The 14,253-nt window shown below is 33.2% G+C and overlaps 1 long non-coding RNA gene across 3 annotated transcripts in view; it reads left to right on the top strand.

Annotated features, from left to right (window-relative positions):
- LOC122199965 overlaps nucleotides 1-14,253 on the top strand; it is a 79,666-nt gene that overhangs the window by 36,961 nt on the left and 28,452 nt on the right. For 2 of the 3 annotated variants that reach the window (XR_006193677.1, XR_006193675.1), the window contains one exon: nucleotides 5,007-5,335. The exons of the other annotated variant lie outside the window; for it this stretch is intronic. This is a non-coding gene — a long non-coding RNA (uncharacterized LOC122199965). Of the gene's footprint in view, nucleotides 1-5,006; nucleotides 5,336-14,253 lie in introns of those variants that run through there. 3 annotated transcript variants of the gene reach the window in all.

Genomic DNA, 14,253 nt, shown 5'->3' with positions numbered 1-14,253 from the left:
GAATCAATTAGTCACAGACAGGAAGGAGAGAAATGAGCTCGATATATGAAATGACTTTTTTTTTCACTATAGAGAAGCAATGCAAGAAATTTACTCTTAGATATAACGGGAGAAAAAAGGAGCTCAGAAAATACATCATTTTGCATTAAATGAATTTTAGTATTTTGTTGTTAAAAACATGTACACAGAATAAAACTTGTCCTTTCTGTTCCCACATTGAAATCCGTTCTGTATGGATGGATTTTAGTGTTATATTCAAAAGAAAGAAAAAAATGGACTCAAAAAGCTCTTCAAAATATTATGTCTTTAGCGAAATCTTTTGAAAAGGTGGCAAAGAGGGTGCCCTATTGCAGAGTACACAATAATATGCCTCTATCCATCTCTTTAAAGTATCACACAGTCTCCATGGTTCTAATACTCATTTGGATCTTCCCTCCAAACTCCAGCCATTGTTCTAATCTCCATTGGGGTCTCTCCCTCCAAACTCCATATTCCAACCCCTCTGGATTTCCGTTCTGCTCCATTGTCATAATCCAATCCCAAGTTTCAAGATCTTTATCTTTTTTTCTTTAAATAGCTTCCTGTACATAAAAATCAGTTTAGATACTCTGGGAATTAGTCAGTCTATCACTTGTGTATTACCCTTCCTTGCTCAACAAAGGCCTGTGATTTGATATGTAACAAATAAATTTTCCCTTGATGGCTGGGGCAGGGGAAGGCTGTGAATATCTATACTTTTTCCCCTAACTGACTATCACTGCATTAAAAACTTGGTTTTTATTCTTTCAAGAAAATTATGCATGAACTATACCTCTGAAAAAGAGGAGGGTGTGTATCTGGTGAAAAAGTATTAGGGAAGCCATATTAGCAGCGCTGGAAGTGAAAACTTGACCCAGCCCAACTGAGTCAGTAAAGATATCAGAAGTCCTTAGGGGTGTGTCTCCCTAGGAAGGTCATAGAGGGGAAAGTGGTACATGGAAAGACTTTGGCTTTCTTCTCTTGTTGCTGTAAACAGCAAGTGTTTGTCTGGCCCACTTCAGGATTTTGGCCAAGTTTCTTAGTCAAAGAAAACAAAACAAAACAAAACAAAAAGAAAAAAGTAAAGCATGTTCCAAATAGGATCAATAGGCAAAGCACAGTAAATGGAAAGAAAGGTTACAGGCTTGAATGATGAGGTAAACTTGAAGTTGTATTTAACCATAAGAGATGACATAATCTGTATGAGCTCATAAACTGCAGACAGATTCAGTAATTAAAACCAGCAACTTCTGATTAAATTAAAATCACTTGAAGAACTTTGGAAACTTTATTGGAATTTTCAAGAGTAGGAAGAAACTTCATAACAATTTTGTAGTAAATTATCTTTTTGAAAATGAGAATGTGACCCAGATTCAGACTACATTGATGGCTTCAGCAAATCTAACTAAATCTAAAGAGTTCTATGTAATAATCAACATTGCAGAAAAAGTCAAGATGATCTGATGAAAGAAATTCCAAAGGAGACAATTGTAATTAGTTAACATATGAGAACCAACATATGTATCAGTCTTTTAGATATAGCAGCCTATCTGTTGTACTAGGGATTGGGAAGTATCTTTTTGTCCTCACACATATTTTGCCATTCAGTTATTAGCCTACAGATGCATTTTTTATACAAAATTAGTAGCCTACAGGTATATTCTGATAGAGGTCTTAAACAAGCAGAGATGTTTAGCACAGATACGATGGGTAAAAAGAAACTAATGTAACAACCAGTATACAATCTGTGTTTAGATAGATCCTAAAAAGTTGTCTACTGGGAAGTATTGGGAGAAACATGTTATGTTGTAGTTCCAGGAACTAATTAGAAGATATATTAATATGACAGATGGTAATAACGGCTAACATTTATTGAGAGTTACTACATACAAAACAATGTCTAAGGACAATAACTCTTTGTTTTGGGGATGCTGTTTTTAACGCATCTATTGCAAAGAAGAAAAACAAGTCCCACAAATATTGAATAACTTGCTCAAGTTGTACTTAAGAGCATCAGAGTTTCAATTTGGATCAAGAGAATTTGCCTTTGATGCCCATGTTCTTAATAATTGTATAATCTACCTTTTAATTTGAGCACCACTTCAGTAGTTAAAATGATAAATAATGAGGGCAGATTGAGCCCTTACTAATGAAAGCCATTAACTTAAATTAGATAAAACTTTTAAAAATATATATAATGTTGGCCATAGAACCACATTTCCTTTATTCAAAATTTATTAGATGCACGGTATCTACAAGCAATACAAGTCAGTTAACTGCTCTCAGAATGTTTCTACATATGTAAAATGAGGACGATATTTACACCATAACATTGCTATTAAAAAAAATAATAATCCACATAAAGCCAAGAGCAGGTATTGGTGAAGATATGGAGAAAAAGGAACCCTCTTACACTGTTGGTGGGAATGCAAACCGGTGCAGCCATGGTGGATAACAGTATGGAGGTTCCTCAAAACATTAAAAATAGAACTATCCTATGATTTAGTCATCACATTACTGGGTGTTTACTCCCAAAATACAAAAACACTAATTCAGCGGGATACATGCAGCATTATTTACAATAGCCAAATTATGGAAGAAACCCTAGTATCCATGAATGCTGAAGACGAATAAAGAATAGGTGGTATAGGGGCACCTGGGTGGCTCAGTCAGTTGAGCTTCCAACTTTTGCTTAGGTCATGATTTCATGGTTCAGCGGTTGAACACCACATCGGACTCTGCTGACAGCTCAGAACCTGGAGTCTGCTTCAGATCCTGTGTCTCCCTCTCGCTCTACCTCTCTCTCTCTCTCTTTTTCTCTCTCAAAAAAAAATTTAAAAATATTTTTAAAAAGAAGAGGTTGTATATATAATACATACAATATATATGTAATATGTATACTATATATATATAATTCCATATCCATATATATATATATATGGAATATTATTCAGCCATAGAAAGAATGAAATCTTACTATTTGCATTCACAACGACGTGGAGTTAGAAAGTATAATGCTAAGTGAAATAATTCTGTCAGATAAAGACAAATGCCATATGATTTCACTTACATATGGAATTTAAGAAACAAAACAAGTGATCAAAGTGGAAAAAGAGAGAGAGAAAGACAAACTAGGAAACAGACTCTTAACTGTAGAGAAAAAACTGATTGTTACCAGAGGGGAGGTGGGTAGGGTGATGGGTGAAATAGGTGATGGAGATTAAAGATGGCACTTGTGATGAGCACTGGGTGTTGTATGTAAGTGTTGAATCACACTATATTGTATACCTGAAACTGATATAACACTGTATGTTAACTATTCTGGACTTAAAATAAATTAAAAAAAAGAAATACTCCCTTAGCCTAAAGCAAGCCTTTCTTTTTTTCATAATTTTTTTAATGTTTATTTTTGAGAGAGAGAGAGTGTGTGAGCAGGGGAGGAGCAGAGAGAGAGGGAGACACAGAATCCAAAGCAGGCTCCAGGCTCTGAGCTGTCAGCACAGAGCCCGACGCGGAGCTCGAACTCACAAACTGTGAGATCATGACTTGAGCCGAAGTTGGACGCTCAACCTACTGAGCCACCCAGGCGCCCCTAAAGCAAGTCTTTCTTAATTAAGGTTAAATTATTAGTCTTCCTTTTAGATTTATAAGAACCTACAAAGGGTTCTAGTTGTGAAAAACAAATTTACTACTTAATTTTGCACCTCTGGAATTGTGCCTGCCCCATCAAAGACAGAGAAAACAAAGTTTCTAATGTCATCAGACTTGTAAGCAAGTTTTGCAAAAACAAATAGGGACAACTGTGTCATCAGGTTAATTCAGACTCTGTATAGAGAATACAACTTCTGGGAATCAATACTCTATAAGAATTTCTTCATTTCTGCAGTCCAGTGCAGCAATTCAAAATTGGCTATTCCAAATTAAGATGTGCTGCAAATATAAAATACACATCAGGTATCAAAACCTTAATATAAAAAAGTAAAATATCCCATTAATACCTGTATATTTATTACATATGAAAATAATATTCTGGTCATACTGGTTTAAATAAGATATATTATCAAGCTTAAGTTTGCCTATTTTGTTTTTACTTTTTTATGACTCATGTTATAGTTGTACTGGACATTTCTACTTTAGATCTCATCTAATAAAAATGGGGTAAATTGACAAAGTATCCTATCTGGCAACATATTGTAGTCTATATATATATATATATATATATATATATATATATATATACACACACACTGTGTATATATATATATATATATACACAGTGTGTGTATATATATATATATATATATATATATATATACATAGTGTATATATATATATATACACACATATGTATACATATATATATATACTATATATATATATACATACTATGTATACATACTATATAGTATATACATACTATATATAGATATACATACTATGTGTGTGTGTGTATATATATATATATATATATATATATATATAGACTACAATATGTTGCCAGATAGGATACTTTGTCTCTATATATGTATATATATGTATACATAGTATATATATATATATATATATATATATATATATATATGTATACATAGTATACTATGTATACATATATATATATATGACAATAATTATGTAGGGATTTGTTTGTTTTACATTTGTGACTATCATATCGAATAAATTAATTGTGTGTGTGCGTGTGTGTGTGAGAGAGAGAGAGAATTGCTGATATCCTCTATTGGCTGATTTATTTATTTAGAACACATTGATTAAGCAGTGCTTGGTATTGCTAGTGGCTGAATCAAATTCACAGCAGCTTAGAGCATCACTACCTCAAAGGCAAACCTTTTGTTTAAAATGAATCACTTCATTTGTTTGGATAGTCAGCCTATATGTCTGTGTTACTTTATAGTTCTCCATAGTCAGGTTATATTATTTGAACTCTTCTGCCAGTATATTCTTAGGACTTTTCTTCTGCCTTCTCTCTTTAGGAGCACTTGACTTCAGTTTGTCAACACAGCAGCTGTTTGAGCATTGTTTGCCAATTCTCTCTGTGCGTACACCTATTACCCTATTGGTTATTGATATTTTAGATTCCAGTATACACAGCATGTAGGGAAAGAACAACCTAAATCAGAAAAATGTGTAGATTATTTGAAAAGTATTTTGTAATGGAAAAGAACACAGATTTTGTCAAAGAGCATAGTCAAAAGACATCTGTTAGTCTAGAAACAGCAGAATATTAGAAAATGAGACTTTTTTTATTTAAAAATTGAGAAGTGACTAATGATCATATATTTATTTATTTGCATTAATAAATTATATGAGTGTATGTTCTCAGTTTCTCTAGTATTGAACAGATCTTTAATCCAAATATTTCAAGGAGAAATTTATATAAAATATCATAACTTTTGATAATAAATTTTATTTTGAGTGTATCAAAAATATTTTCATGGTGTCCACAAGGTATGTAGTGTCAAAAAAGGAAGGAGCACATTTGCATTTAAAAATTCATGTTACAAAACTCAATACATTGAAGAAGACAGTATTATTTTTATTAAAAAGTTATCTCACAGTTTTTGAGAAGTGCTTATAGTGCTTCTGGTTGGGCCAAAGAATTAAACTGACAAAAACAGATTAACAGGAGAAAAACATACAAATTTATTTAATAGAAGTTTTATGTGATGTAGGAGACTTTATAAGAAAATGAAAACCTAGAGAAGCACACCTGTGTATTTTTATGGTAGGTTTGATCAAAAGTGCACAGTTGTGGAAGAATATGAGGTTATTGTGGTAAAATGGGGAAAACAGCAATGTCTGTTTCTTAGGATTCTTTTTAGCTAGCATCCCTTTATTTTTGAATATAAGGATACCTCTGTGCTCTGGGTTGAGGGAAGGCAGGGTATATGGAGAACACCTCTCACATAAGGGTTTTGTGACCTGTTTTGGGGAAGAAAGGCGAGGAGTGGAAGGAGGTCAGAGTGATATTCAAGCTTCTGCCATTTTCTCAAATTCTTTCAGCTTAAAACACTCAGTATCCCACAGTGGTATAATTTTGAGAGTGTGCCTGGATCCCATCATGTGTTTTTTTTTTCTTATTTCTAAAGTTATTTTGAAATTAAATCATGTATAAATACTAACTTGATATTAAAATGTGTATTTCATGTAAACCAAAAATATTGTTCCTGTTTTCTAATTTTAATAAAATTATTTGACATAAGATTTAGAATGTAAGGTTAATTTCCTCATAAAGAAAATGTTTTGCTTTTTAATTTTCTTTCTATAATGAAAACATGAGCACTAATTTTCATAATGAAATAAAAACAGAATGATACCAATGTAAAAGCATTTCACTTTTCAATTAATGCCTGTTAGAGCCTTTGTTTCCTATTATAGATAAAAATATAATTGGAAAGTAAGGATACACATAAAGAGTAGGAAACATACAAGTTAATGGGAAATCTTTAAATTCACAATGATCATGTGCCATTCTGCCCATATTAGAGACATACAATTAACTTTAGGGATGTGCAAGGCAAAAAGGCAATAAGGCAGATTTTCAAGTGATAAATCATACTGACAGTTATCTTTAAAAGGATGTAGCAGACAGAATTCCCAAGTTAAGAAAGGGCCATACAAGCACAGAAGTCTTAAGATTAGTGATAATTTGCAAATACCAGTAAATCTTAAAACCATACATTAATTGTGGAACACGCATCTCTTCTTTATCTGCAATCAAAGGACATGAGCGATTACATAGTGTTGCTTCTCTTTACTTGTGTTGAATTAATAACAATATTTACTTGCAAATAACTTTAAAATGTATAGATGGTCATAAAACCACAAGTAGTTTTATCAGAAAATTTTAGAGGTTCGTGTACTTTGAAACCATATCACTTACCCATATAGACCCATATATAAACACACTGGGCTTCTTAGGGCTGATTCATACTCTATTTGACAAAAAGGATGGGTAGAGAGAAAAGTTTAAATTTTTAACAATGAAGCTGAAATATACAGTTAACATGAACCACATTAATATATGTTTGGTATATAATTTTGAACTCATAGTTTGTATTTTAATAAAGTCTTAAAAATCTTGAATGTGTAGTTAAAATTCAGTCAAACTTTTCGTTGTTTTAGTCTTGTTTGCTCATTAATATTTTAATCAGTTTTATAAATTAACATACATAAAGTGATAAAAATATTAATATTGCTATTAAATATTTTGGGAATTAAAAGTTTTCTCTACCATCCAAAGGTTCTTTGGGCAAGTCTAAGAATTAAGCCAACACAAGACAGATTAGCAGGAGAAAATTAAATATTATTTCACATATCCCGGAACCCCACATTGATGAGGGATTCAAAGACAGAAAGGTAATAAAATGAAGTATATCTTCCATTCTGAGTTAAGAAATAGGGTAGGGCCCTGGGGCTTCAAAGGGGAGGAAGATAATTCACAGAGCAATAAGAAGAACATATGTTTGGTAATTAGATGTGTGCCCTACCATACAGATGGGTCACTTAGATAAAAATTATCTTTGGTAATAACTCTTATTCTAGGAAGATCCCCAATTTATATTCTTCTAGGCAGTCAAAGGAGGAGCAAATGTTTCTTTTGAACCCACAAGGTCTCCATTACCTCCAGGTCAAAGTAGTAAACATGCAAAAGAGAAAAAGGGCACATTTTGGGGAGACTATTTTAAAAGTTTTATTTATTTATTTTGAGATAGGGAGAGAGGGGGCACACAATTGAGGGATGGGCAGAGATAGAGGGAGAGAGAGAGAATCCCAAGCAGGCTCTGTGCTCTCAGCATAGAGCCCAAAGTGGGGCTCAGTCTCATGACCCTGAGATTAGGACCAAAGCTGAAATCAAGAGTCAGATGCTTAACCATCTGAGCCACCAGGAAACCCTGGTGGCACTTCTTTTGAATGTTTCACATGTAAATATGCACACATGTAATATACACAAACAAGCTTTTTGGTAATATTCAATATGCTGATAATTAGTACCTGTCATGTTAGCGAGGGTATGACTAAAGGGACAAAACAAGATTTTCTCCATTGAATGCATGTGAAAATTGTCTATTCTTTCTAGCTGCAACTTTTTTTTTTTTGAAACGTATCAAAACAAAAAACAAAACCTACCTTCAACAGATAAAATAACTTCCAAATATGAATGAGATGCTAATTAATGTTGCACCAAATAAATTTCCCAGTGACCTAAGCCATGCAATGTAAAACATACTGTGGCAGCCAGGAACATGTGCTTTACAGATCTTACTATGGAAACCTAATTGGCTGATGACCTTAGCTCTTGCACTCTGAAATACATCATCACATTTAAGCTGATTCTTCAGTTCCCACAGGCTGTTCCCATCCAGTCACTAAGCACAGCAGGAATAATAAGGCAGCTCTGTTCCTCCCAGGCATGGGGCTCTTCTGATGGTGACTGTGACTCAAGGACTTCCTATTGGCCTGGCCACATTTTTATCCAACTGCACTGTGGCTTAAGATCTTCCATCCAAAGTCACTTTCTTCTCTTTCTTCTTCACAAATATCAGACCCATGTGGTACTCTGCCAGGTCCCTTAGCCTTCCTACCTCATTCCATTTTCTATCATAGGCATTTTCTCAGTAAATCACTTGCATATCTAATTTTATCTTAGCCTTTGCTTCACCAAGGGCCCCAGCCAACACCCAAACATTTTCATATATTTGGAACTTCACAAGAGGAAAATTACTTAGAAGTCTTTCTATAGATTTTAAGCTTAATACTTAAAACCCATCCTTTTAAAAAATTTGTAAGCATTATCATGGTGACCAGATGCTAATACAGCTCTAGGTAGCCCCCTATTTTTATTTTGCTTTCTTTAAAGAGTTATTGTTCTCTTAAAATAAGTATTGGCAGTTCTGCCAATGCAAAAAGATATGCTAGGGAAGCAGACAATCAATGTGGAATAAACAAAAGCTGAAATCTTTACAAGACTGAGAATAGGAAGATTGGCTTAAGTGTCATCTTGACCATTGAATACACAAATATAGAAGAGATACATATAAAGAGGAAGGTAGGAAGGTGCCACATACACGAAGAAAGAGTGGCATAGGAAGGAGATATTTTAGAGTATTCAAAAGTGGAAAATTAAAATTAAGTTTTAGAATTCAAGGAAAGTTGATTAGATCACATTTGGAGAACCATGTTAAAACTTCAATTGGTACTTCTGTAAAATGAGGATCTTTACATGATCTCTAATTTCTTAATATAAAGTCTAGCTCAAAAGTTCTGTGACTCCTTCATTAATTTATTAAATATTTACACAATTTCTGTTGTACATATATTTTCTGCTAGTACTAAACTATAGATATCTTACAAGGAAAAAATACAAGTTAACCAACACTTGCAATATAGTGAAATAAATATTATGAAAGGGTATGCCTAGGATGTGATGAGAGAAAAGAATCATGAAAAACGTCAGACGTAAAAAATGAGTGGATAGAGCTTAGATGAGTTCAGTGCCTAAATGGGCTGGAGTGGGGGGATATATATCTAGACAAAAGTTTGTTTAAAAATACTAGAGCACCAGATGATGTAGTCTATTCAGAGACATTAGGGGATACATGCCTTGAGCAAAGTGGGTGAATCAGGGGAGAGAGACAGGCTGGGTCTCAAAGCTCCTAGGAAACTAGGGATTTCAACTTGAAAGCCATTGAGAGCTTGCAAGAATATATTTTTTTTATTTTATTAAGTTTTTAAAATTTTCATTGCTGTATAGTTAACATACAGTGATTCAACACTTCCATACCACACCTGGTGCTCATTACAAGTACACTCCTTCATCCCTATCACATATTTCACCCATCCCCCCATACGTTTCCCCCCTGGTAACCATCAGGCTGTTTTCTATTTTTAAGAGTCTGTTTCTTGATTTGCCACTCTCTCTTTTTTCCCCTTTGCTCATTTGTTTTGTTTCTTAAAATCCACATGTAAGTGAAATCATATGGTATTTGTCTTTCTCTGGCTGACTTATTTTACTCAGCATTATACTCTGTAGCTCTTGCCATTGTGAATGGCAAGATTTCATTCTTTCTTATGACTGAATAATATTCCATTTACCAACCTCCTCTATATCTATCTATCCACCTATTTTTATTTTTTAAGTTTATTTATTTAGTTTGAGGGAGACAGAGACAGCATAAGTGGGGAAAGGGCAGAGACAGAAAGAGAGAGAGAGAGAGAGAGAATCCCAAGCAGGGATATAGAGAATCTTATGCAGGGCTCAAACTCACGAAACCATGAGATCATGACCTGAGCCAAAACCAAGAGTTGGCTTAATCCACTGAGCCACCCAGGCACCCCTATCTATTCATTTACTGATGGACACTTGGGTTGCTTCCATAATTTGGCTATTATAAATAATGCTGCAATAAACATAGTGGTGCATATATCCTTTCAAATTAGTGTTTTTGAATTTTTTTGGATAAATACCCAACAGTGTGATGACTAGATAACAGGGTAATTCTATTTTTAACTTTTTGAGGGAACTCCATACTGTTTCCCACAGTGATTATACCAGTTTGCCTTCCCACCAACAGTGCACAACTGTTCCCATTTCTCTACATCCTTGCCAACATTTGTTTCTTGTGTTGTTGATTGTAGCCATTCCAATAGGTGTGAGGTGATATTTTTGTGGTTTTGATTTGCATTTGCCTGATGATGATGATGATGCTGCGCATCTTTTCATGTGTCTTTTGGCCATCTGGATGTCTTCTTTGAAGAAATGTCTGTTCATGTCTTCTGCCCATTTTTAATTGGATTATTTCTTTTTTAGGTGAGCTGTATAAGTTCTTTATATATTTTGGATACTAACCCTTTATCAGCTATGTCATTTGCAAATAGCTTCTCCCATCCAGTAAGTTGTCTTTTAGTTTTGTTGATTGCCTCCTTCGCTGTGCAGAGGCTTTTTATTTTGATGTGGTCTTAATAGTTTATTTTTGTTTTTATTTCCCTTGCCTCAGAAGACATATCTAGACAAATATTGCTACAGCTGATGTCAGAGAAATTGAATTACTGCCTGTGCTCTCCTCTGGGATTTTTATGATTTCACTCCTCACATTTAGGTCCTTAATCCATTTTGAGTTTATGCTTGTGTATGCTGTAAGAAAGTGATCCAGTTTCATTCTTTGCATGTTGCTGTACAGTTTCTCCAACAGCTTTTTTTTTTTTTTTTTTTCTTCTACAAGATTATTTTGGCTGTTCAGGGTCTTTTGTGGTTCCATACAAATTTTAGGATTATTTATTCTACTTCTGTTGGTATTTTCATAGGGATTGCATTAAATCTGTAGCTTGCTTTGGAGAGTATGAAAATTTTAACAATATTACTTCTTCCAGTCCCTGAGCATGGAATATTTTTCCATTTGTTTATGTAATCTTCAATTTCTTTCATCAATGCTTTATAGTTTTCACCTTCTTGGCTAAGTTTATTCCTAGGTATTTTATTATTTTTGGTTTAATTGTAAATGGGATTGCTTTCTTATCTGCTGCTTCATTAATAGTGTAGAGAAATGAAATCAATTTCTGTACATTGATTTTGTCTTCTGCAACCATACTGAATTCATTTATTAGTTCTGGATCTTACCGATTCGAATGTTTTTTTTTTTTTTTTTTTTTTTTTTATTCTTTTCTCTTGTCTGATAGCTGTGGCTAGGACTTCCAGTACTATGTTGAATAAAAGTAGTCAGATCTTCTGGGGAACGTTTTCAGTTTTTCACCATTGAGCATGATGTGGGTTTTTCATATAGAGCTTTTATTATGTTGAGGCATGTTCCTTCTAAATCTACTTTTTTGAAGCTTTCAATCCTGAATTCATGTTGAACTTTGTCAAGTGCTTTTTCTACATCTATTGAAATGATCAAAAGTTTTTTATCCTTTCTCTTATTGATGTGATGTATCACGTTGATTGATTTGCAAATATTGAGCCACCCTTGCAACACAGGAATAAATCCCACTTGATCCTGGTGAATGATTTTTTTAATGTATTGTTGGATTCAGTTAGCTAGTAATTTTTTTTTTTTACTTTTTTTAATTTTAATTTTTAATTTTTATTTTCTTTAGAGAGCGAGAGCACGACTTGGGGAGTGGGGCAGAGGGAAAAAGAGAGAGAATCATAAGTAGGTTCCACATTCAGCATAGAGCCTGACACAGGGTAATGATATGAGCCAAAAATCAAGAGTCGGGCACTCAACTGACTGAGCCACCCAGGTGCCCCCAGTTAACTAGTATTTTTTTTGAGGAATTTTGCATCTATATTCATCAGAGATATTGGCCTGTAGTTCTCTCTCTGTGTCTCTGTCTCTGTCTCTCTTTTTGTGATCTCTTTATCTGGTTTTAGCATCAAGGTAATGCTAGCCTCTTAGGATTAATTTGGAAATTTTCCTTTCTTTTCTACTTTTTGGACTAGTTTGAGAAGAAAAGGTATTAAATCTTCTTTACATGTGGTGCAGTTCACCAAGGAAACCATCTAGTCCTGGACTTTTGTTTATTGGGAGTTTTTGTTTTTGTATATATATATTTTTTAATTTTGTTTTTGTTTTTGTTTTGATTACTGACTAAATTTCATTGCTGATAATTGGTTTGTTCAAATTTTCTATTTCTTCCTGATTAGATTTTGGGAAGTTATATGTTTTTAAAAATTAATCCATTTCTTAAGGTTGTCCAATGCTTTGGCATATAATTTTTTCATAATATTCTCTTACTACCTTGCATTTCTGTGGTGTCAGCTGTTATTTCTCCTTTATCATTTCTGATTTTGTTTATTTGAGTCCTCTTTCTCTCTCTGTCTCTCTGGCTTTTTTTTTTTTTTTTTTTTTTTTTTTTAATGAATCTGGCTAAAGGTTTATTTATTATTTTGAACATTTCAAAGAACCAGATCCTTGTTCTTGATCTGTCCTATTTGTTTGTTTGTTTGTTTGTTTTTTGTTTTATTTATTTTTTTTTTCACCTCTAATCTTTATTATTTCCTTCCTTCTACTGGTTTTGAGTTTTGGAGTAAGGTCTTTAGATGTAAGATCAGAGTGTTTATTTGAAATTTTCTTTCTTCTTGCAGTTGGCCTGTATTGCTATAAACTTCCTTCTTAGAACAGATTCTGATGGATCCTAAAGATTTGGAACTTTGTGTTTTCATTTTTATTTGTCTCCATGTATTTTTTAATTTCCTCTTTGATTTCTTGGTTGGTCCATTAATCGTTTAGTATCATGTTATTTGACCTGCATGTATTTGAATTCTTTCCAGATTTCTTTCTTGTGTTAATTTTTAGTTTCATAGCATTGTGGTCACAAAAGATGTGTGGACTGACTTTGATCTTTTTTGAATTTGTTGAGACTTGTTTTATATGAATAAATAAATATCTGAATATATCTGTTAAATCCATTTGGCCCAATGTGTCATTCAAAGCCACTGTTTCGTTCTTGATTTTCTGTTTGGATGATCTCTCCATTGATATAAGTAGGGTGTTGGTCTCATACTACTATCATATTAGTATCAATTACACCTTTTATATTGTGATTAAATGTTTCATGTATCTAAGTGCTTGTATGTTGGGTGCATAAATTATTTACAGTTGTTATATTTTCTTGCTGGAGTGTCCCCTCAATGACTTTATAGTATCTTTCTTTCTCTCTTGTTACAGTCTTTGTTTTAAAGTCTATTTTATGATATAAGTATTGCTACTCCAACTTTTTTTTTGACGTCTATTTACATGTTAATGCTTTTCTATCCCTTCATTTTCAATCTGCCTGTGTCTTTAGGTCTAAAATGAGTGTTTTGTAGGCAGCATATAGATAGGTCTTGTTTGTTTATCCATCCTGTCACCCTATGTCTTTTGATTAGAGTGTTTATTCTGTTTATTTTCAAAGTAATTATTGATAGGTACATATTTATTGTCAATTTGTTAGTGGTTTTATGATTGCTTTGTAGTTTTTCTCTGTTCCTTTCTTTTCTTGCTCTTTTCTCTCATGATTAGTTGGTTTTCTTTAGTGATATATTTGGATTCTTTTTTCTTTAGTCTTTGTGTATCTATTACTGGTTTTTGATTTGTGGTTACCATCATCTGTATATAGTAGTCTATATTAAGTTGATGGTCACATAAGTTTGAACCCATTTTTTACTTCTCTGCTCCCTGTGTTTTAGGTATATCATGTCATACTTTATATCCTTTTATTTTGTGAACCCCTTGATTGATT

The sequence above is a fragment of the Panthera leo genome, chromosome D1 (genome assembly GCF_018350215.1).
Source record: "Panthera leo isolate Ple1 chromosome D1, P.leo_Ple1_pat1.1, whole genome shotgun sequence".
Classification (NCBI taxonomy): domain Eukaryota; kingdom Metazoa; phylum Chordata; class Mammalia; order Carnivora; family Felidae; genus Panthera; species Panthera leo.
The sequence above is the reverse complement of the archived record's forward strand: the minus strand, read 5'-3'. Positions and strand labels throughout refer to the sequence as shown.